The sequence below is a fragment of the Mirounga leonina genome, unplaced genomic scaffold, assembly GCF_011800145.1.
Source record: "Mirounga leonina isolate KUSES-001 unplaced genomic scaffold, KU_Mleo_1.0 Mir_364, whole genome shotgun sequence".
Taxonomy (NCBI): Eukaryota; Metazoa; Chordata; class Mammalia; order Carnivora; family Phocidae; genus Mirounga; species Mirounga leonina.
The window spans coordinates 501,805-526,646 of NW_023270708.1; the positions used below are offsets into that span (position 1 = coordinate 501,805).

General features: G+C 49.2%; 1 protein-coding gene across 15 annotated transcripts in view; it reads left to right on the forward strand.

The window, feature by feature from the left end:
* The first annotated feature begins 5,749 nt into the window (after nucleotides 1-5,749).
* MAPT (microtubule associated protein tau) overlaps nucleotides 5,750-24,842 on the forward strand; it is a 94,033-nt gene continuing 74,940 nt past the window's right edge. For all 15 annotated transcript variants that reach the window (XM_035030374.1, XM_035030378.1, XM_035030376.1 and 12 more), the window contains exon 1: nucleotides 5,750-5,894. The gene's annotated coding sequence lies outside the window, so the exon portion shown is untranslated. The remainder of the gene's footprint in view (nucleotides 5,895-24,842) is intronic.

A 24,842-nucleotide genomic window follows, 5' to 3' on the forward strand; every position in this document is an offset into this window, starting at 1 on the left:
GGTCCTATCATCATCATTGTTCTCATTTGGCCTAATTCTGTAAGAGCCTCTCCTATGCAGACCTGACCTGTAGAGGAGAATTTCCTCTCAACCTACTGATGCTGGTGTCCTTCTTATCAACACATTCCTTATGGCCTTGATTCAGTTGTCTTCTGTGCTTCCCTGTGAAACTTTATCATCTGGTGGGGTTTCTGGACTTTACACCAAATATCTACTCCAGCAGTCCCGCTGCCCTTAATCTATGAATGCCTTCCTCCACTGGCCACCATGTAATTCTGGCATTTCTATGCCACTTAGTGTGGCCTCTGTCTTTTTCATGCTTCTAGGAAGGAATGCAGACCATCTCCAGGAGTCTTTGCTTGGATATCAAATTCCTGTCCCCCTTAATCAAGCACCCTTAGAATCCAGTCCCACACATACCCTCCAGGTTCTCAATAGTAAATGCTGGTTAGATCTGCGGCTCCTTTGAGGTGCCGTTCCTTTTCTCCCTTCTCTCTCTCAAGTCATTTCCCTGGTTGAGTTAAGTCACTGATCCACTTAATCTTGGTTATGTTTAGTGGCCTGGAGAGGAGCTGATGGCAGGGGGGCAGATTGGGAAGGGATTCCACATGACTTAAGGGAAGATGACTTTGCATTTTCTTCAAGCAAGGGGGAGGGGGGCGGTCCTGCAGGCTCAGAGAGTTCAAAGGAATCTGGGATTTTCAAGGGCATCACTAAATGTCCATTTTATATGTCAGGGCCCATCCTTTCCCAACAAGGATTATAACCCAGTCATAGCAGGCCTTGGTTGGCAGTTTAAGCTTCTTTGGAGCATGGTTACTCAATTGAATTTAGCAATAGTCACCCAGTTATGTTATCCTTAGTTACTAATCCCACCACCCTTTTCCTCAAACACCTGATATCTCACACCATCTAGTGCATACCCCTCCACCAGTATCCCATCCCAATTTACAGTTTTAACAACTGGACTCACCTCATGCCAGGAGCTATTTCTGTTCCACCTACCACCAGTGATGGATCCTCCCTGAAGGCGCAGTAGCAAACTTTCCAGCTCCCAAACTGCATCTTATCATCTGCTTCCTTAGACCACTCCTGATACCAGTTGTCCTAGGTTGGGTTGTCCAAGAACCAGAGTTTAGAAAACAAATGTGTTTTAGGACATGCAGTCGACACCTGAGGAAGTAGGAAAAGGAAGCAGGACTAAGCAGAGGAAGAAGATGAGTTATGATCCAGCCTGACAGCAGCCTGCCTGGTCCCCTGGGGAGATCTGGAATTAAAAAGGTTAAAAACCCTCTGACAAAAAGGTATACAACGATGCCTCCTCCTCCAGAATTTTATTTGAAATTTGGCTATCATCGTTCTCTAGTTATCCAGTACCCACCTCAAGATCTGCTGACATTGGGGCACCTGGGTGGCTCAGTTGTTTGAGCACCTGCCTTCAGCTCAGGTAATGATCCCAGGGTCCTGGGATCAAGTCCTGCATCGGGCTCCCTGCTCAGTGGGGAGTCTGCTTCTCCCTCTCCCTCTGCTACTTCCCCTGTTTTTGCTCTCTTGTGGGCGTGCTCTCTCTCTCTCTCAAATAAATAAAATCTTTTTTAAAAAAATCTGCTGACATAGTTACATATGTGAGAATCTTATGATAGAAAAGTTCAGGTTCCCAAGGGTCTTTTTCACCCTCTATGTAAATCAAGGTGTGTATGGTGGAGACTGTTACCTTCTACCCAAATCCTTTCTCTTCTTCTCAATTCTTCCACATATGTTGGTGTCCCTTGCAGCTGGGGTGGCCATGTGATTAAATTCTAACAGTGGAACATGATTAGATGTCATGTCCAGTCCCTAAGAGAGCCAGTTTGCTTCCTCCATTTGCTCCTTCTCCTGCCAACTGGACCCAGGATGCGATGACCCAGCCTCAACCAAGCAAACAACAAGAAGGCTCTAAGTAGTGGCAGAGCCACAAGATGAAAGGAGTCTGGGTTGCTGAACCTCAAGTGGAGGAAGCCACCTATCTATCCGGAACACTGCCCCCCTAGGCTGTGAAGGGAGTTGTGTTTGAGCTATTACATTTTGGGGTCTGTTTATTACAACGGTTTAACTTACTTTTTTTTTAAAATAGATTTTATTTATTTGTTTGAGAGAGAGAGAGAACACAAGCAGAGGGGAGGGGCAGAGGGAGAGGGAGAAGCAGACTCCCCACTGAGCAGGGAGCCTGATGCAGGGCTTGATCCCAGGACCCTGAGATCATGACCTGAGCAGAAGGCAGACACTTAACTGACTGAGCCACCCAGGCGCCCCAACAGTTTAGCTTACCTTGACTGAAATTGTATATGAATAGATTTGGTAGCAAAGTGCCCAAATTCTATGGGTATCTGGAGCTTAGTTCTAATCCCACCTAGGACACTATTACATAAAGAAATTGAAGTCCAGAGAAGTTAATGAATTTGTTTAAAGACTCACAAGATGGCTAAAATTAGGACCCAACTCTTCTGAAACCTAATCTGGTTCTCTTTCCCTATGCCATTCCACCTTCTATGGTTCTGTAGGGTGGGTGTGGCGTGCTGAATGTGGCCATGAGATTTCTATTTCAGCAAGAGGGAAGGGCAGGGAGAAAAGGAGGGGATGCATTTTCTTGGCCTCAATTAGTGAGCCATTAGCTACCCACGGTGATTAAATTATCTGGAATGACTCCCCAACTCCACAGCATATACAGTTAAATGACAGATCGGCTCACAATTGTTTTGAGCACTCATTACTTCAATTTAATGTAGGCAAATGTGATCTTCAATATCAGGGCACCACAGTGTCATCAGGTCCTTGTCAGTTCATAATCATCTTTATCTTAAAGGAAATAAGAATTTGAATGAGGATGCCTGTTCATTTGACTGCTATAGTTTATTTTACATACAGAAATAAAATTACATGTAGCAAAAGCATTGATAACAAACATGATGATAAAATAAATAACTACTATTTATCATCTAATGAATGCCCACTATTTGTCAGGCACTGCAAAGAAACTTTACACACATGCACACACATTCAAAAACACACAGTGTAAGAAATATATATATATATAAGAATGTATATATTCTTTTTTTAAAAGATTTTATTTATTTATTTGACAGAGAGAGACACAGCAAGAGAGGGAACACAAGCAGGGGGAGTGGGAGAGGGAGAAGCAGGCTTCCCGCCATGCGGGGCTCGATCCCAGGACCCTGAGATCATGACCTGAGCCGAAGGCAGACGCTTAACCGACTGAGCCACCCAGGCGCCCCAGAATGTATATATTCTTATTTAATCCCTGTATCATCAGCTTTGCTGTGGTGACAACTCTCAAAATCCCAGTGACTCACACAATAAATGTCTATTTCTTACTCATGTTACATGTACTTCCTTGTGTTTTTTTTTTCATTCTGGGACCTAGGCTGAAGGTGCAGCCCTATAGGACATGTCATTCTGGTGGCTGAAGAAAGAGCGAAAGTAGTAGAAATTTGCGCCTTACAGCTTCTGCTCAGACAAATCTACAACGTGTCCATTAATTCTAGTAGCCTAAGACCATCACATGGCCAAAGTCAAACATCAGTGGGGAATTAGAGAGTGGAGGCAGTGCAGATCCCATGGTAACAGGCTAGGACATATAATCCCCATGCAGGAAAAAGGGAAAGGAAACAATTGGGGACGATAACAAAACTTCAACGCTACAAGATAGATATTAATTCCACTTCCCTCTCCACTTTCCCAGAGAAGATAAATAACTTTTCTAAGTTCCTTCTAGAGGTTGGAAATACCCCTTTCAGTTAGGGTGACTAGGGGAGGCTTTGGTAAAATTTGAGCTAGGGTTTGAAGGTTAGGTAGGGCCTTGGTAAGGGAAGAGAGGGCAAGGACTTTGTCAGCAAAAGAAAACCCCAGAGTAGAGGTGAGGATATGCCAGCCAAACAAGATCAGTTGACCATAGAGGAGAGAAGAGAAAACTGGAGAGGACAGGGGTTCCTTGAATGCTGAGGAGTTCAAGGCTAAGGATTTAACTTCATTTAAGGGGCAGTTAGAAACCTTTAGATATTTTTGAGAAGAGAGTGCCATGATTAAAATGATTGCTTCCTTAGACTGACCTGACTACAGGGTGCAGGGTGGGCTGACATAGGGAGAGAAGGAAAACAGGGAGACCAGTAAGGTAACTACATTTCCAGAACCAAGGTAGTCTTTAACTAGGATGGTGCCAGTTGCAACAATAAAAAAGGTCATTTCCAGAGACTCAGAACCAGTGGTTGAAGAAATTAACCATGCATCTTCATCACCCATCCGGTGCTCCCAATAACATATTAATCCTGGGTAAATAAAGCATTTTTAACAGCCTGCTTTTTGTATTAACGTGTAACATACAACATTGTTTTTTGGTTTTGGGTTTTTTTGAAGAGAATATAAGTGCTATGCACATTAAAGCTTCAGGACATGCCCCATGCCCCTAGCACAAGACGGCTGCCCTCCAACCCCCATACATATTAAGCCTCCCACTGCCAGGGCTTAAATTAAATGTTGGATAGACCAAGTAAGGCCAAAGTCCTGGGGCCGGGTGACCGGGGGAATGAAAGCCACTGGTCAATTTCAGTGAGGTGTGCTATCCAGGTGAGAATCTCCAACAGGCACTTGGAAATTCGGATCCCAAGCTCTACTTAACAGAATAACAGTGTTTCAACAAGCAAGCTAAAAATAACTGTATTTATGAAAATACTTTGCAATGTGATAACCGTTATTGGAAACTTCGTCTAATTTAAAATTTTATTCTAGGGTCACGGTTAGATAAATAATACATTTGAATGCTTCTTATTAAAAACCAAACCAAACCAAACCAAAACCCTGTATTACGACTAAGTCTGTTTAAAGTGGATTTAGGGCGCCTGGGTGGCTCAGTTGGTTGGGCGACTGCCTTCGGCTCAGGTCATGATCCCAGGGTCCTGGGATCGAGTCCCACATGGGGCTCCCCGCTCGGCGGGAGGCCTGCTTCTCCCTCTCCCACTCCCCCTGCTTGTGTTCCTGCTCTCGCTGTCTCTGTCTCTGTCAAATAAATAAATAAAATCTTTAAAAAAAAAAATAAAATAAAATAAAGTGGATTTACTAAAAATCCACTTTGGTCAATAACAAGGATGGAAAGAAAGCAGGTGGAAAGGAAGCTGACCCAGGGAAACTAATCTCCGACAAGGGAGACCATTTCAGGAAACTCAAGGGCTCAGGATGCCTGGCCAGCCGTAAGCAGAGCGAGCCCAGGGGAGGCCCTGAGTTCCGGGGTGGACGGACTGCGGAGCTATGTGAAAACCGGCCCAGGACCTTTCCGAGATAGGACATCACCCCGGGACAGTAATGAAAAGGGGCAGCGGATCTGAGGGACAGAGCACCAGCTTCTTCCCAAACCCAGGGAGGGGAACCTACTCTCTCCCAAGGGCGGAGACCCCTTAGACAAAGACTCCAGCCAGGGGAGGAGCCCGAAGTGCGCGTGCGCCATGGAACGCGCATGCGCGTAGCGGCCAACGCCGCGGCTCGAGGTGTCGAGGGAGGGGAGGGAGGAGAAGCGAAGCGTCAAAAGGAGGGAGCCAGGAGGCTGGGGCGGGCCGAGTGGTGGGGTGCTCGCGCGCGCCCACTGGTGGCCGGAGGAGAAAACGTCCGCGAAGGCCTCGCTGCCCACCCCTCCCTTGGGGAGGCTCGCGCTCCCGCTGCTCGCGCCTGCGCCGCCCGCCGGCCTCGGGAGCGCGCCCTCTCGCTGGTGCGCGCGCTCGCAATCTTCGCCACCCACCAGCTCCCGCACCCGCAGCAGAGCCGCCGCCGCCGCCCACCTTCTGCCGCTGCCACCACAGCCACTTTCTCCTCTCTTTCCTCTACTGTCCTCGCCCTCTGTCGACTATCAGGTAAGCGCGAGGCTCCTAAATCTGCCTCCTCGTCCGCCCCCTTGCACCCCCAGGCTGCCGCCCCTCGTCCCCCGCCTCAGAGATGGGTTTCATGAGGTAAGCATAGGTCGGGGGCAACGGCTGGGGCCCCTCCCTGCGCCCTGTGCGCTCCGGGGCTGGGACTAGGGCGTCTTGAAAAGGCACCCATGCAAGGGATGCACGCGCGCGCGCGTGTGTGTGTGTATGTGTGTGTGTGTGTGTGTTGGGGGGTGTCCTTAAAGACCCGCTGCGCGCGGACCCGGGCAGAGGTTGTGCCCGAAGGGTGGGGCGCGGATGGCGGTGACCTGGGGGAGGGGGCTGCTGTGCACTCTCGATCGTCACCTTTTGCCGCAATGGGCGTGTGTCTGTATGTGTGTGTGTTGGGGGGTGTCCAGTGACGACCCCCGAAACCGAACCTGTAATCCGATTTCTCTGCTTTGGTTGGCCATAGGCCCTTCAGGAAGGTATGGATCCGGTTCTAGAAAAGATGAATCCCTGCCTACCCCTCCCTACACCTCCCCGGCAGCAATTCCAGTGGGGCTTTCACTGCCCCTGATTTAAGGCGGTGGCCCACCCCCTCCCCCTTTTCCTCCTTCAGAAACCCACAGGGGACATTTGGGGGCTGGGAGTGGAATCGAGGAGATGGGGAGGGGTCCAGGAGCTGTCACTTTAGTTGCCCTTCCCCCTGCGCGCGCCTGGCACCGAGACGCGAGCAGCGCCGTGCCCGAGAGAAGGTAGTGCGCGGATCCCGATGTGGAGGCTCCGAAAGGCGAAAAGGCTGGAGTCACCTGGCCTTGCAATGTGGAAGGACTGGGCAGCGGCGGATCCCCGCTCGCTGGCGCTCGCAGCCGCAGCCGTGCAGACAGGCGCGGGGGCTGCAGGTGCATTTCGGGGCGGGCCCCTTTCTCTGCGCTCTGCGCCTGGCGTCCGGCGTGAGCGCTCCCTGCAGGAGGCGCGGGGCTGACGCGCAGGGCTCGCCCCTCACTGCGGCAGTGGGTGTGGACCCGGGTGGGCAAGGAGGGGGAGGGTAGACTGTGCCTCCTCCCGCTCCCACCCCTGCTTTTTTTTTCCCCTTCCAGACGCGAGGTGCCATCTTTTTGCGGCGTGTCACGTCTTTACTGTACCGTGCCAAGCCGGGTGGCTAGGCTTTGGAGGACAGGGCGGGGACTGTAATTAAGTGGGGACCCCCACTTAGTAATAATTCAGTAATCAACGCTGAAATCTTGGTATTTTGCTGCTGTGAGCTTGAGCCCTGGGGGCGTTCACCTGGAATCTTTCTCGGGGGCTAGATGCTTTGTTTGTAGGGCTTACGTGATCTGCGCTGCCAGGCCTGTTTTTTTTTGGCTCTTATCTAAGAGAGGTTTAACCTAGGCCCCCGCCTTTCCCCCTATTTTCCGCCCCTCATTTTCGAGCCCTCTGTTAGATCTCGGGCTGGCTGGGGGCACGGATGGAACGGGCGTGACCCCGCTCGGCCCCCTCCTGGAGCCGGGTGGCGCGCCAGGAAGCGTCCGCGGGGCCGAAGGGCTGGGATTCGAGATCTCTGCGCGCTGTGCCGGGGGCCGCAGAGGGAGGAAGACCCTCCCTACACCCCGAGAGGCCTGGGGGCCACCTCCCACGGGCTGCCCACCAAGGGTCACCAGCGACCCCTGGGAGGTGGCGGGGACAGCGCGCAGGCGGAGCCCCTCTCCGCTTCATGCCCTGTTGCTTCGCCAGGCGAGAGGATGTAAGGAGAGGGCAAGAGGGCTCCTCCTGTGCTTCGGGCCACACCCATTTTTCCTGAGATGACTGGGGGGGGGGGTCGCGGAGGGGTGGTTGCTGTGGAAATCACACGCGTCCCAAGAAGGGACCTCTGGGCGTTGCCCCGCCCCTTCCCAGCCAAGATTGAGAACCCTAGGGGCAGGCGAGGCCGCGGCCCCTCAGTCTTTCCCAGGCCGCTGGAGGGAGACCCCCCCACCTCAACCCTGAGCGGGTGACTCTTTATAATGGGCCTCCGGCGGCCTCAGCCACCCAGATCAGCGTCCCTCGTGTATTCTTATTATTGTGGCCGAATATTATTTTGGAAACGTACAAGATTTTAACTTGAATGCCCGAGTACACCGCCTCCCTTGGAACGGGGCCGGGAGCGGGGAAGGGGGGTATGGACCCCTGGCAAAGGAGTCCGAGCCTCGCCCTCCTGCGATGAGCCGGGTCCGCGCGGTTTTCTGGTTAATTCTATCGCTGCAAACTGATGCGGGGGCGCAGTTCGGAGAGGGATGAACATCTCTGGAACCGAATCATGCACGCGAGCCGCACAGCTTGATCCAAATGTCCAGGGAATGGTCCGGCTCCGGGTCGAGAGCCCGCCAGAGGCCAGGCCGAACCTTCCCGGCTGTAGCGTCGAAGGTCGGAGCCCGGGTAGTGTGGGGCCTCCCTGCAGAGTTGAGTCCGCCAAGGGTGGCGTGCAGGAGAGGCTCAAGGATCATTTCGAGCATCTTCTCCGCTCGCCCCTCTCCACCTCCTCCACCCTAGAACTGGGCGCGGAATTCAGGTTCCAGACAGAGCGAGGGTCTCGGAGCGGCCCTGAGAATCGGTAACCCGCGGCCACGGGTGCCCGGGGCGGACCGAGGGCGGAGGGGTCACCTCCTGTCGATGGAGGGAAAGGGAGCGTGGCGGGAGCGAGCACATTTAGCTCAATGCCGGAAACAAAGCGCAGTCCAGACGTCCGCTATTTTGCTCCATTTTGAAATGTGTTGGAGCTTTGGTGGGTCTCTTGATCTGCATCCCGGGCGCCAGGGGATGGATCTTCCTAAGTGGATTTGGAAACACCATCCCAGCTCTCCGCGCGCTTGAACTAAACGGCTTCCCCCCTCCCCCTCCCCCTCCCGGGATCTCGAGGGATGCAGCATTTGCGCCCATGCTCCGACGGGAAATGTCCCGGCACGGATCCGAGGGCCATCGATTCCTGTCCCCGATCCCCAACAGGCGGGAGCTCATTTACGACCCCACTTGGCCTCTGGCACCCAGGAACCTCCTGGCCCGGTCTCCAGCTGGGCTGAGTTGGGATGGATGATGGATCCTGGGAGAGCGACTGCGGGGCCTGGCTCTCCAGGCCACCTCTCCTGTGTGCTCAGGTTCGGCAGGATGGCTTTTTGATCCCTTACCCCTCCAACTGACTGTCCTACAGCAGAAAAAGAAATGTCTTTCCTACCAAAATTAATGAAGGTATTATTTTGCATTTTATGATGCTGCTTAGGTTTGCTAGATAAGAATTGCTTATCTATTCCTCCATCTCCAAACCCTTCCTCTATACAATAAATGAATTACCACCCCATCCCACTCCATCCCAGTGGCTGGTCTCCAGTGACTCCTGAAGCTAATCAATTTCTTGACCAACAATTGCTTCTGAAACAGCTTGTGTTTACTGCAATAACCAGGCTTGGCTCTTGGGGTTGCCTTTGGATAGTTTGTGGGAGAGTTTTGTTGGCTTTGCTGGGTTTTGGACGAGTGACAGTCCATGTTGTATGTGCCTGCCCCACACAGACCTCCTCTGCATCTGCCCTTGGTGGAAGGGCGTGGCTTTGAACTGGTTTCAGGTATCAGGCTCAGCATCCCTGACAGGAACAAAAGAAACGGATTATTCCCACAAATTGCAAGAAAACTTAGAATCAGTTTGACTGAGAAAGGGTCAGATATACTCCAATTGGGGAAAGAGCCCCTTCTATTGAACAGGCACTTTGACCCACATGCCCTTGGAGGGCAGCGCCAGCCTGGAGATGTAACAGGATTGTGGTGCCCTTTGTTTAGGCTGAATTTTCTTTCTGCCCTTTTAACATCAGTTCATGAAGCCCATTTGTTGAAAATTTTTAAAAGTTGTGTTTTATTACAACTTCCCTCAGCATTTATGTATATGAATATGGTTTGAGTGGCTCCACAGCTGTATATGAACATATATTAATTTTCTAGTTAAACACATGATAGTTTTCCAACTAGATAGTATTCTCCTTACTCCCACCTTGAAAAAGAATCACTCAGAAACAAATAAAAACACCCCCAGAGGCTTAATACAGTGCTAGACATACAAATAAATGGGCAAAATGGGAAAATGCAGGTTAAAAAGGTGGCAAAAAGAAAATAGAATGGGGGGCTATATTCAAGGTCATGGCATCAGGAAGGTTTGGGGATAAATCCAGTCCAGTTTGTCCCCTATCAGTGTCCAACTGGCACCCAGAAAGTGGCCTGTGCCCCTTGGTGTACCTCCACACCCTCCCTCCTCTGCTTCTGAGCCTTCTCCCTTCCCAGTACAGCACTCCTTGGCCCCAGAGCCCCGTCCCCACTACTCACCCCACCCTGGTTGGCCAGAAGAGTTCAGGAGAAAGGGTGGGAAGAAAGCACACAATACCCCAGGGGGAAAGAAGACCCTGCCCTGTCATCTCTGGGACTCTAGGTTCTCCTGGTGCCAGAGGTCAGAAGGATGGGGTGGGAAACCCCATTTGTCTCTGCCCCTTCCCCTTCCTCCTGCCCTGCATTTTTCATTATCCCACTTCAAAAACTGCCCCTCAACCCCTCCACATCCCCAGAAATATCCACCTGATTAATCGCTCCTAACTTGCCACCCTCGCTGCTTCCATGGTGATTTGCAGGAGCCCCGGCATTGAGGGGCACACCTGAGCAGGTGAGGGGAAGAGAAGACTGCTGCCTCACCAGCTGGGCTGCTTCCGGGAGAGGACCCCAATATTCCAGCTGGGACTCTTGGCTGTTTTCCTGTAAAACAGTGGTGTTCAGTCCCCAGGGCCATTGAGATGTCTAGAGATGCTTTTAATTTTCACAACTGGGGTGGGTGCAACAGGCACCTAGTGGGTAGAAACCAGAGACACTGCCAAACCTCCTGCAGTGCACAGGACAGTCCCCCACATCAAAGAATATCCAGCCCCAAATGTCGCTCATGCCAGGGTCAGAAGCCCTGCTATAGAAACATTGTTACTTTGGCACTCCTATCATAATGGCAGTTATGTTTAGGGAGTGTCTTTTAGGAGGTGCTGTTCTAAGGGCTCCCCAGAGATGATCTCATTTCATCCTCCCAACAGCCCCCTTTCGTAGCAGGTGCTGTTATTATCTCTGTTACGTATGGAGAAACTGAAGTACAGAGAGGTTTAGTAACTCACTACAGGTCACACAACCAGTGAGTGGTAGAGCTGGAAGTCCGACCCTAGCTCCCTCCCCTTCTCAGCTACGTGTGGCTTTAATAGGTCTTTGTGGGCTAGCCTGGGAACCCAAGCATGATCTGTAACATTGACCCAGTGGAAGATTCAAATTCCAAAGCCACTGACTCACAAAATGAACTTTTGAAAGAGTCTGTAATTGGAGCACAACCTAAAGCTCATAATTTCTGGTCTAGCCTTGACACATGGAGCAAGGGATTTAACTCAACCTCTGTGTCTCTGTTTATAAAACAAAGAGAAAATATCTCAGGGACCTTCTGGTCTAGCCTTGACACATGGAGCAAGGGATTTAACTCAACCTCTGTGTCTCTGTTTATAAAACAAAGAGAAAATATCTCAGGGACCTTAAACCTCTTCCCCCAGACCCAGGTTTTCAAGATGGTTCTGTCATACAAAGGAGCAGCTGGTTCTGACTGGCTCAGAGAAGGCTAGAAATCAAGTCTGGGGGATCATGACATAGACTCAGCTATGGTCACGGTCAAATCGGTGAGGTTTTAGGAACAGCAGATCCTCATCTATGGACAGTGGACAGTGCCCTCAGAGGGATCGAAGTTTTGGCACCAGCCAGTGGGACCAGCTCTGAGCCTGTGGCTGAGTTGATTTGGGTGGACATGGGAAGGGCCTCATGCAGGAATCTCAGGGCTCCCTTGGCAAAGGTGGGCCTGGAGGCTTTTCTCACTTCTTGGGGCCCAGTCTCTGCAGTAAATATTCCTTTATGCTGTGGCACAGAGGGACTGCCTGGAATCCTTCGACCCCAGGACACACTGCCACTCCACCTGGGGGAAGATCAGAGGCCACTGTCATTCTGCAGCCGACCCTGTGTGGGCCATCAGACATACACCATACACGCCGGTCTCACCCCTATTACCTCGCCAAAGGGGTTACTGTCCAACCATGCTTTTCCTGTCTCTAGGCGCCATGCTCCCGCCACCTTGGCCAGGTTCCTTTCCTGCAGAGATGGCCTCGGCCTGAGTGTGGGCAAGCAGTGTGAGACCATCTTGGGATGGTTTCTGAACTTTCTGGGTTCTCTGATTAGGAGACATTCTGCAGAAGTGCAGCTAAAACCAGCTTCCCCAAAATACAAACTTGAATGACTTCCAGGTGGATTATCTGAATTTGTTTTTTGCTGCGTTGACATTTCAGTGGGCTCTGTACTATCTCCAATCAGGGGCACTATTGAATGAATCCGCCCAAAATGTATTCTGTGCCTCAACTATTCAAGGACGGTTACTGAGCGTCTTGAAGGCAAACACTGTTTCTTCCTCGACAGGCCCTCGGTGCAGGGCAGTGTCTTGCAGATAGAGGTATTAGGTTTGGCCAGTGGTTAAGGGTATGGACTCTGATCAGACCTCCTGGGTGCAAATCCAGGGAGTGGAATGTCTGTGGGACCCAAGCTGTGTTGTTTAGCCTCTTGGGCAGTTTGTTGTTGTCTTCACCTTGGGGTATGGCAGTACTTATCTCCCTGCTTGCTGTGAGGTTTAAAGGGGGTAAGGAGGGGATGGAGTGCTTAGCCCAGAGCCTGGCACATAGTAAATTGCTTAGTGAATGGTCTCAAGGGCAGCAGCCTCTGGATCAATGCTTGTGATGAATGTGCAAAGGCATCTACTGACCCTGCTGATGGATACACTTGTAACAGATAAACTGTTGCACTGACTAAAGATCAAGATAGAAGTGGGCAGCTGCCCGGTCCCCCGAAATCCCACACACCCATGTTTAAATGTACAGACAGAATTCTTGCCACAAGCAAGCGGAGTAACTTATTTCTGTTGTCTCCGCTTCTGTCCTCTTCCTTCCTGAAATCTGCTCCACACCAGGAATAGACTGTGTACTCTCCACACCAGCCGGAGCTGAACCGCGCCCTCCCACCATCCTGGGAACGGTGACCCGGCTTAGCTAGCGTGTTGGGTTCAGAGCTCTTACTAGCTTACTCACTGAATAAAAAGTGGGCACAGGGGCGCCTGGGTGGCTCAGTCGTTAAGCGTCTGCCTTCAGCTCAGGTCATGATCCCAGGGTCCTGGGATCGAGCCCCACGTCGGGCTCCCTGCTCGGTGGGAAGCCTGCTTCTCCCTCTCCCAATCCCCCTGCTTGTGTTCCCTCTCTCGCTGTCTCTCTCTCTGTCAAATAAACAAAATCTTAAAAAAAAAAAAAAAAAAAGTGAGCACAGATGGGATTGGGAAAGTAATGGAAGGCAGTGGAGGAGAGGATTTACAAATGAAATAATTAAGCAGCCTGTTGAAGTTGGTAAACTGGCAAGCGGGCTTCATGGTCAAGAGAAGAGTCAAGCAGAAAATGTTAAATAAAACAAACTCAACATGTTCTGAATCCAGGAAACTCCAAGCATCCCATGAGCATGCTCATATCTGAATCACTGAATTTGGTTTAAGAAGCCTTCTTATCTATGAAATGAAGACTGAGGGTCATACTATGTTAGTTTTTAAAAAGTCATTAAATCAGAAAAATCATTATGAAATGATACTCTTGGTGTTTGGATCAATTGGTTGGAATTTCTTGTCTTTTTTACCTAAGCCACACTCATAATACATTGTTTAGGAATTCAGATTTCAGCTCCTTGGAAAAAGGGCTTACACTAAAGAGTAATCTGAATGCAGAATCTCTCTAGAGTTTTACTGCTTCGTTCAGTCTTTAATATCTTGTTTGACAGTAAAAAAAATTACTCATTTTTGTGAAGTCTTTCCAAAGCGTTCAACTAGATTTTCCTAAAACCAATTAATGATTTTAAGAGTTTGCCTTTCATTTTGCACCCGAATCTCGTCGGCTTGCGTCTTATTTAAATTATGTGATTATGGTAACAAGTGTGACGGGCCTAGAAGGTTGGCTGTGGTAGGAGGAGGCCTTGGCCGTGGACATCAGGTCCTGTGGACCCAGCCTTGAATATTTATAGTCCTTCCTTTCTGCTTCTTACACGGTGTCAGTCAGGACAGTGCCCACTGTGGAGACTTTGGTATTAAGTGAATTGTGGGCAGTCATCTTCCCCACCTGCCCCATCTCTTGCCTGCCTTCCAGGATGAGCTCAGCACTTTGAATTCATTCACATAAAATCCCAGGTTAAGGGGGTGTTAGAAAATTCTTCCCATAAGACCCAAAATAAATATAAATCCCACCTACTATATTAACCCTCCTTAGTGAAGGGATTTTAGATAAAGGTCCAACTATTAAAAACCATTTTGAATCAGCAAGGTAGAATTAAATCTGAAGCCATTGGAAATGATGTTCCATTCATGGCCCTTCCTTTGGTCTTGCCCCCTCTCCTGCTCAAACCAGCATCTAAGGGCAGAGGGATGTAATTATCTCTGGTCCCAGCTGCTAGTTTGCCTACCCATCTGTGGGTTTCTGTTTTCCCAGGAAGGCTGGGTGATGTTGTCTTCGGAATTAGTCTGCAGTCATAGCGTAAAAAGCCCAGGGATGCGCTTTCATCTTCGTGGCCTCCTCCCCCGGACACCAAGGATATTAGAAGACCCCTGGGTGCATAATTGCTGTCATGTGATCTCCAGCCAACACATAATGCCAAGAAGGAAGGGCTGGGAAAGACCAATTCATAGAACTGTGGAACTGTGTCCCTCCTCCAGGGTAAAGGACCTGAATGAGAACCAGTGTTCTAAATTATGTGTCAACGGAATTGTCCTGGACCAAATCCAGTTCAGCCATTGATTTGTAGGTCATCTTGGCACCAAACTATTGTCTTAACTCATGCTCCCTCCCACAGCCTAGCCCTCAAAAAGAGGCTTATTGGATAATTAATAATCTAAAACCAAATGCTTTGACGTCCAAGGGAAAGTTACAACTTAAAGAATCTCTTTGGCTTAAAATATATGTACATATAAATACTATAATTATATATATTTTTAAAATATTTATTTATTTTATTGGAGAGAGAGTGCGAGCACACGTGTGGGAAGGGGAGGCGGGGCAGAGGGAGAGAAAGAGAGAATCTCAAGCAGATCCCCGCTGAGTGCAGAGCCCAACATGGGGCTCGATCCTAGGACCCCCAGACCATGACCCGAGCCGAAACCAAGAGTCAGACGCCCAACCGACTGAGCCACCCAGGCACCCCATAATTATAATTATATATTTAAATGTGAATATTCACTCCCTTATTTGATGTAGGTCTAGACTTTTTATATTAGGTTTGCTGAACACCTGACAGCTTTCAACTTTAGTATTGGTAATGCATCAGAATTTAAATCAAGGTATGTTAATAAGCCAAGCAAAGGTTGTATATATGAGAAAAACACTTGTATATGATCTTCTGTGTTGGGGTACGGTGATAATTGCGGTATAAATTCGTGTGAACCTGTCCCTTTCAAAGCTCCCCTTGCCAAGAATCACCAGGAATAGCTGTTTGGAAGAGTCCCCAGCCCTTCTGCCATCCACATGCTGTCTTGTCTTTTCCCTAGGAACAGGGAAATTCCACACCGGCCCCAACCCATGTGCAGCAGCTTCTGCCTGTGCCTCACCATGAGCCCAGCTTAGAAAGGAAGGATTTCGAAGAACATCCCTAAATCCGATTGAATAATGGAGTGATCAGTCACAAACTCACCTGAACCTGCTTTAACCCTATTTAATCTTTCCCCAGGGTTAATCCTATGGGACCGGCCTGCTGGGCGCCTCCACTGGGTTCAGTTCTGCCTCCTGTATCTCGAGTCCCTCCATCTTTCACCCTGCAGGGAGCGATGGCTGCACTCTGTTCCCTGCAGAGTGTTAATAAAGACCGAATACATGGAAATAAATCCCTTACAGTGTCACTGAAGTGCTATAAATAATTATGAACCGATGCTTGATGTCTGATGGGAAATGCATGAGAAAAAATTTTTTTAACTGGCAGGATTCATGTTATAAGTTGATAATCTGGGCCAAGTGATAAAGAACTCAAAAAAAAAAAAAAAAAGATCTTATCATTTATTGCTGGCAAGACTTAATTCCAGAAGCTAGCCATCGCCTCATTCTGTGGGCCTGTTATCACCCACTGCGTGGGCTTGCTGGCTAAACCTTGAATTTAATTGCAACCTTTCCTGTTTACCAACTTAAGAGACTCGGGGCAAAGTGGAAGATTTCCTGTGCCTCCATTTTTCCATCTGTAAAACGGGGATTGTGCAACCCCCTCACCCCCAAATGGTTGATAATGCAGGCTCCCTTCAAACGGGGTAGTTGCAGAACTGAAATAAAACCGTCTATGAGAATTCCTTCGAGCTGCTCAGGAGACAAATGCCACAGGGAGACAGAGTCAGGCGCCGGATCTGAAATCTCCACAGGCCAAGTGGAGCCCGGTGCCTGAGATCATTCAGCTGCCACCACCCTGCTCCCCTCTTGGCGGCAGGACGGTGCAGGCTCGTTCCCAGGGGTGAGCAACCATCAGCAGGGCCCGTGCCCAGCACAGATGGACAGGCAGCTGCAGTCCAGCCTGGACTGGTCTTGTCGGTTCCCTTCTTTACAGAGGACGTCTAAAGTGCAGGACAGGACAGAGTGTGGTCGTGCCTGTAGGGTAACCTCAGGTGATCCCCTGCCCCTGCTGGCGCCGACTTCTCTGGTGAGGGGCGGGGGCCTCCCTGACCTGTATCGTGACCCTCAGATGGCATTTCCTGGGAGCCTTTCCGTTTTCGCAGGGGTTTTCAGTTTCTTCCTAATCAGACAGGGACTTGGTACAGAATCTCCTATTCTAATTATGCCCAGGGGCAGCCTCTTCTGGCTACTGAGTGTTCAGGCCAGGAAGGGAACCGATTAAGGCAATAGTGATTAAATTAAAGGCTGGAGTTGACTTAGGTGGTACGATATTCTGATGGCTGTGTGGTGGTCAGAGGCTTGGCGAAGTGTTATTAATTGAAGCGCTTGCACTTGGAATTTGAATGGAGCTGGAGCTGGGTTATCGTCCAGCTGTGTTTGTCCTGGGAGTGGAGGGCTTCTCTTGCGTGTGGATGGTGGGTAGTATGTCAGGGCACGTGCGTAACCCCAGCCTGCCAACAGCCCGGCTGCCCTACTTCAGACGGACTTAACATACTCCCTATTGGTCTCAACTAGTTTTGTTTTATGAAGATGCTGATAATAATGGTACTAGCCGGTTGCATTTATTTTACTAAAAACATGGCCTCATTTAACCCTCCCTCCCCCTCGAGGCAGGGATTATCATCCTCATTTTGCAGGGGAGCTGACTGAGGCCCAGAGACTTCACCACCCGGGAGCCAGATCATGCTTCTCCCCAATTCCTGTGCCTTGCTGCCTTCATGCCTCCCATGCCTCCCCTCGCGGTCCATTCTCCACACCAACAGACCTGTCTTTAGTGCGAATGACCAGAGAAGCTGTGCCCTCCAGCCTCCCTGAATGGGTCATATGCAACCTGAGCCTGGAGAAAGTATTTTAAACCGAAAGCTAGCCTCTAAACTGGGCTTTGGCTTCATGTTGCCGGGGACGGCAGAACCAAATTTAGTGTATGGGCAGGTCGACACTTATCCAATGGAGAAGCTCATTTTTCTTCCAGTTTACACAAAGCATGAAAAATGTCCACACCTGCCACACTTCTCTGGAGGGTTTATGTGTGACTGAAGGCTGGGAAAGTGGCCAGGAGGGGCCTGGGTGTCTAAACTCAGGGGAGATGACATTCAGGTTCCCAGGCAGTGTCTACAGGGAGAAATTTAATTCAAAGTGGGCGTTTTCCCTGGGCCAGACTGTCTGCTATTAGGAAAAAGTGGGAGGGAGGGAGGGGCTGGATGGCATCATACAGCCTCCTGGTGCACTGTCTGATCCCCCTCACTCGACAGTCCACTTTATTTCCCCCATGTCTACACCACTGCAGTTCACCTCTAGGACTAGGAAAAGGGGGAATGATGGGGAGGAGAGAAAGGAGGCTTACACGGATAGGGTTGGGGGTCACACATAGTGCATATTTAGAATTGCAACCTCACCAGGCACTTTTATGATACTGAAATACATTTCCACAGCCACCCTTGCATCTAAAGAAAACAAGAGCCATTTCTCAGTTCTGTACCTGCCTCCCTCCTCCCCAACTTTTCTTTTTTTTTTAAATCCACTAGCTCTAAATTAAACTATATACCATATGTGAGATTCCCACCCTAGTTTGTTTTCTTGGGTTTTTCTGGGGTGGGGGGAGAACCGTGATCATTTCATGGTATTCATAATAATAAATTGTATTCAGGGTGTGAGTAGTGTGAGTAGTTCTTCAAGAAAATTCTTAAAAGCACCCCAAACTGAAAGACGGGGCCACCTGGAGGAACGTTGTTGGTCTCGGCACTGAGCACAGGCCTGCTTAGCTCTCGTGGATCTGGGTGGGAGCTGTAGGGTGCTGACCCCTTTGTGCAAAGCACTGGATGCAAAGTTAGGAGCATGGGAATGCTAGGCAGAGGGCAGCTCTCTTGCCCATTGGACAGGCATGCTGGCCACATCTGGGCCTCTTGGTGCAGGGAGCTCATTCATCATCAAAGGTTATGGCCACATTATAGGCACCAGACCCTACGTCACTGGGACTTAATGACTGAGGCTCCTGGGATTGCTCCCTTCTAGTAGAACAGACCCTGTCCCCAGTGGGCCCAAGTTTGAAGAGAACACTTGGGATGACCTGGCTTTCTGGACATACTAATATTTTTCTAATTTGGACTAATTAGGGAATGGTCAGTCTCATTTTAAAAGCTGATTTATTTTAACATTCTTATTTAGATATTTGGGAGAGGGGAGTCATAAGGGAACATTTTTAACACCAGGCATAGGGCAGGGCTCACATTTGGGTGGCCTACATGGTGTGATGTCGGGGTGCTAGGGGGTCTCCTCTTTTCCCAAATTGCTAATAAGCAGATAGTACTTTATAGTTTATATGATCTCATTTAGTTCTTGATGTGAGCCTTTAAAAATTCTTTTCCCTTTTCCAGATGATGAAACTGAGGTTCAGGGAGGTTAAGTGGGGTTCAGGAAAGTTAAGTGGCACCTCAAAATCACATGGCTAGTTTTAGACCGACCTGGGATTTGAACCCAGAACTGCTGCTTCTCAAGAGCAGGCCTTGGGGGCCTGGGTGGCTGAGTCATTAAGTGTCTGCCTGTTCAGGTCATGATCCCAGGGTCCTGGGATCGAGCACCACATGGGGCTCCCTGCTCCACGGGAAGCCTGCTTCTCCCTCTCCCACTCCCCCTGCTTGTGTTCCCTCTCTCGCTGTCTCTCTCTCTGTCAAATAAATAAATAAAATCTTAAAAAAAAAAAAAAAAAGAGCAGGCCTCACCCTGGCTTTTCCATCCTTGGATCTCCATTCATTGCTTTAGCCTGAGGGATCTTACTACTTGTTAAACGGCCAGTGCCTGAGTAGGGGGTAGGGGAGAGGAGACCTCACAGCTTCCCACACCCCTCCCCAGGATAAAAAAAAAAAAAAGCTTTTGATTTTTTTCTTAAATATATATATGTCAGTGACCTGGAATTTTAGCTTTATGATTATTAAATGAAGAGATTGCTTTTTCTTCTTAAAAGTCTGTTCAGCATAAGATGTGTTTGGGGTGTTTGGGGTGTGGGAATTTGTGCCCCCTGAAATGCTCCCTGCACCCTAGGAATGGGGAGGGAGTGGCACTGCAGGTAAAGGGAGAAATCACAGAGTCCAAGCAGACCCCTCTGGCTGAACCACTGGGCTTGCCCTGATGATTTGCTTTGCTGCCATCACCCACATTTCCAGGGATCCAGAAGACACGGGAGAGGAAGAAACCTCTATCATGTTAAAGCAGACCCCGCTAAGTAACACATCTTGTAGTACAAGTTATTTTTTCCTTAACTAACAGCTAAAAACAGTTGCTAGAATTTAAAGATAATTAGTAAATTAATTGGGTTTTTCTCTAGTTTCAAAGCAAATTGATTAACACTTTGTGCTTTCACATCACTAGGACCCATTATTTTGTGTTTAATTTCCACAATTTTGTCCGATTCCACTGTTGGGGCCTCCCCGGGGAGCAAGGAGCCCCAGTATCTTTGTGTCTTCGGTGCCTGGCACAGCACATGGCACAGAATAAACGCTTGATAATTCTTTAAAGAATGGATAGATGGATGACTGCGTGAATTCAATACTGATTAAAACTTAAGGCCTTTCTTAAAGAGACTTGAGAACTGAAAGGGAAATAGGTGTGTAACCTGTATATTTGTGGGTGACATGTCACTTTATGATCATTTATTTATTTATTTTTAGAGAGAGAGAGTGTTCGAGTGAGTTGGGGGGGAGGGGCAGAGGGAGAGAGAATTGTAAGCAGGCTACACACCCAGTGTGGAGCCCGATGTGGGCCTCGATCTCATGACCCCAAGATCATATCTGGAGCCAAAATCAAGAGTCGGACGTTTAACTGACTGAGCCACCCAGGCACCTCCCACTTTATGATTTTAATACCCAGTCCTTTTATATCAAATACAGTTCTGGGGCACCTGGTTGACGCAGTTGGTGGAGCATGCAACTTTTTTTTTTTGTAGTTTCAAGTTTTTATTTAAATTCCAGTTAGTTGGGGCGCCTGGGTAGCACAGTCAATTGAGCATCAGACTCTTGGTTGTGTTCTGCTCAGGTTGTGTTCTGCTCAGATTGTGATCTCAGGGTCATGAGATCGAGCCCCATATCAGGCTCTGTGCTCAGCCAGGAGTCTGCTTGGAATTCTCTCTCTCCCTTTCCCCCTCCCCCACCCCCACTCTCTCTCTCAAATAAATAAATTTAAAACAACAACAAAGAAAACAAATCCAATGCTATATTTTCTCTTAATGCTTTCATATAAAGACCTGAAGTGGGGAGAAGTATAGGTCAGCATTTGGAGTTTTGAGTGTTAAAAGTAGAAATGCGTGCATCTTTTGCCAGAATCTTTTCAAAAGCTAAGACTTTGTATTAGTTTAAGCCTTTAGATTCTCCTGAAAACCGAAACGCCACCATAAACCATGAGCCCTACTTCAAAGACAAAAGATTTTGATGAGCAGGATTGGGTCTGAGGCCTGGTCCCCAAGCTCATTCCAGGAGGAGTGATGAGCAGGTGAAGACAAACTGCTTAAGTCCCTGCCATCTCAGGAGAAACTCAGGCCCAGGGAAGGCTGTCAGAATTAGCAGATTAAACTCCTGGATGCCTGGTTAAATTTCAATTTCAGATAAACAACAGTTTTTTTTTTTTTAGTTTAAGTGTGATAGGCAGCAAAATGCCCCCCAAAGATATCAGCTCCTAATCCCCAGAAACTGTGAATATGACCTTATTTAGAAAAAGGATCTTTGCAGATGTCATTCACTGAAGCATCTTGAGATGAGATTACCCTGTATTATCTGGGCAGGTGATAAATGCAGTCACTTGTGTCCTTACAAGAGGGAGGCAGAGAGAGATTAGAAGACCCTGTGATTGATGACAGGGGGCACAGGTTGGAGTTACGTGGAGTGACGTGGAGTCCAGCAGCCACCAGAAGTTGGAAGAGGCAAACAACGGATTTTCTTCTAGAACTTCCGGTGGGAGTGAGCGAGTCCTTGCCAACACCGTGATTTTGGCCCAGTGATCTGATTTTGGACTTCTGGCCTCCAGAACTATGACAAAATAAATATCTGTTGTTTTAAATCAGTTTGCAATTTGTTACAGTGCCCACGGGAAACTATCACTCTAAATATGTCCCATGCAGTCTTTGGGACATACTTACACTAAAACAGTTGTTGTTTATCTGAAATTCAGATTTAACTGGGTGCCTTGTATTTTAACTGGCAACCCTGATTGCCAGGGCCAAAGAAAGGGGCTTTAGAAATTTGCAAGAAAGCTGATTGAGGCTGTCAGGAAGTAGACTTCCTTACACTAGGAGTCTTTGTAAACACAGTTCCACTGAACCCATTTGAACCGTACTAGCTACCCTCTGGACAAAAGAGGGGGGCAATTAGACAGGTGTTAATGATTTATTCTTTCAACAGTCACTTGAGCACTTCCTATAAAACAGAAGCTCTGTGTAAGGGTGGAGGAGTTGGGCATTAACGGATCCCACCCATGAGAAACCCTGCGAGATAAGTCACATGAAATATTGCCTATCACCGAGTTTAGGTGATTCCACATTTTTAATACCAGAGCTGCCCCCGGGGAATCTTGCGCCTTTCCACTGAGGGGTAATGGGGCCCACGTAGGAGCTGGGTGGTCCCTGGACTCTCGGGCTTTTAAAGATGCTCACAGAATCCACGGTGTTAGTGCTTTCAGGGACCTTGGGTCATCCAGAACACGCAGGGAGTCCTGGGACACTCCAGGATTGCCCCAGAGGCTTTACCAAAATACCCATGCCTGGGAAAAGAGAGAAAAAAAGGTAGTTCACAGGAAAAAAAGCCGAAGTTTTCAGTGGGGACTGAAAAGATGCTCAAGCTTGCTGATTCTAAAAGACTGCTGATAAAGCACAGCCGGATGACACTGTTGGTGACCCAGGTGGCAGAGATCCTTTCTATGCAAGCAAGAGCAATCTGTATGGGGATTCATTGGGGAGTCGTCTGTTACACAAAGTCTGGAAATAATTGCTATGAAACTGGTTGACTAAAGTGGGGCCCCCCAAGGATGCACTGCTGTTGACATTCCCTCAGACATGATAAGCAAGGAACAAGGGGGCTACCATGTGTTCCCACTTGTACAAAAAGAGGGAGAATGCCTGTGAATGAGGCCATGTATATGGAGCCCATCTTTACCTGAAGGAAAGATGAAAATCAGGTTTTGATGGTAGCCTCTGGGAGAGAGAAATCATAGGTGCGGGCAGGACATGTCATTGTCACTCTGTACTCTACTATTGATTTTTTAATCATGTGTATATGTTTTTAATTTAAACAATTTACTTATTTGAGAGAGAGAGGCAGAGGGAGAAGCAGGCTCCCTGCTCAGCAGGGAGCCCAATCTGGGGTTCAATCCCAGGCCCTGGAATCATGACCTGAGCCGAAGGCAGACGCTTAACCCACTGAGCCACCCAGGTGCCCCCATATGTATATGTTTTTAAAGCTAAATTCATATATATGCTTAGGCCCCAGCTCTCTTCAGAAGGATGAAAACATCTGGAAGAAGGGTTCTTTCAAAGGCCCCTGAGGCAAAGCTGGCAGGCATGACACCCCTGGTGGAGAAGTTCTGAGGTGGCTTCACCCTCTCATTTCAGAGAGACGGAAGCTCTGTAACTAGGTCTTTGTGGGCTAGCCTGGGCACTTCACTGCCTTAGACAGAAGGACTTCCCAGATGAGTTGTGGGAATACAGCTTACCAGGAGCATGCGTACACAGTGTGTGTGTGTGTGTGTGTGTGTGTGTGTGTGTGAAGCATATATAAAGTGTAACTGAATACAGAGAGCACCTTCTGGAGTATTCCTTCGGAAGTAGGAGGGGAGGGGCAGGAGGACAAGGGGGGGTGGGCTCCTGTGTTCTTTAAGTACCCAAGCCTTGTTGTTGTTTGTGACAACCCAAACTAGCCCCACGAGCCACCACCATGGTCCCCGGAGTGCCTGGTAGCCTGCATTCCAAGTGAGACCCCCATGGATGAGTTCCTTGGGGAGGGGCGGATGATGCGCCACTTGACCATCTTCATGCCCAATCCTTTTATATCAGAAACAACTTCAACGCTATTTTCTCTCTCAGCGTTTCCACACAAATGACCTCATTTCATTCCCCCACTGCAGGCTAGGGGGCACTTCCTGTTCGGAAGGGGAGAAAAACGGAAGCTGCCGGAAGTTCTAGCACCTCAGGGGTGGGGACGAGGCAGTGGTGACTTTTCTGCCAGCAGCCCTCAAGGCCCCGGGCCTGTGTCCTGGCCTGGTCCCGCTTCCTGTCTCTTCTGGAGTAACTTCCGTGAGCAACTGCATCCCCTGCTCCAAGGCCTGTCTGGAGTTTCTCCGGAACCCCCCACGTTCCTTGAAGGACATAGAACGTGGCCCCAAGACCCTGCTCTCTAGGGACACTTTCCACACCCAGAGACGCAAAAAGGCACTTCTAGTCTCTTTCAGATACAACACAGCAGTCCTCAGAGACGTTCCAGCCAGTTCTCTGAGGGCCTCATTTCAGTTTTAATTACCGTGTTGTCCTGTTGGCGCTCTCCAGGGAGGCTGACAGGCACAGCCGTGGCTAGAATGTAACTTTCCTGCCCCCCAGGCCAGAGCATCTCCCACTGTTTGTTGGCTCAGTCTGCTTGGCCTGTAGGACGCTGAACTCCCAGAACCTTGAAGGTGGAAGAACCCCCAGAGGCCACCTGGTCCCACAAACTAGCCACTGCCCAGACCTCCTCTGCTGCCTTCCTGACCGAGTCACCAGCGTTCCCTCAGGATGGTGGCTCACAGCCTCTGTCAACCATTTGACGGGGGGACTGGGATGGAGGAGAATGAAGGGGCCAGCAGAGAAAGGTGAAAGTGTTGGGAGCGGCCCCCAAATGTGTGACATCCTTAAAATGAATCACCACTTTTCCTTTCCTGCTTTTTTTTCCTCCTCGAGGGACTCTCCTTTCTCTCACACCTCCCCTGCTCTCTGAGGTTATACTGAGAAAAATCCGCAGAGGTGCCAGTGCAAGGTGTTAAGGCCCACAAGTTTGGCATTTTAACAGATGCCAGAGCCACCTGTGCAATGAGGTAACAGCCCAGAGAGGTAAAGTGACCTCCCCAGAGTCACACAGCAAGTTCATGGCAAAGCTAAGCTAGCACAGGTCTCCTTGCTCCTCTTGCACATCCCGTCCCAGGCCTCGCATTGCCTCCCTGCAATGGCTGGGGTGCTGGAGGGGGACTCTCAGACCCACCTGGCCAG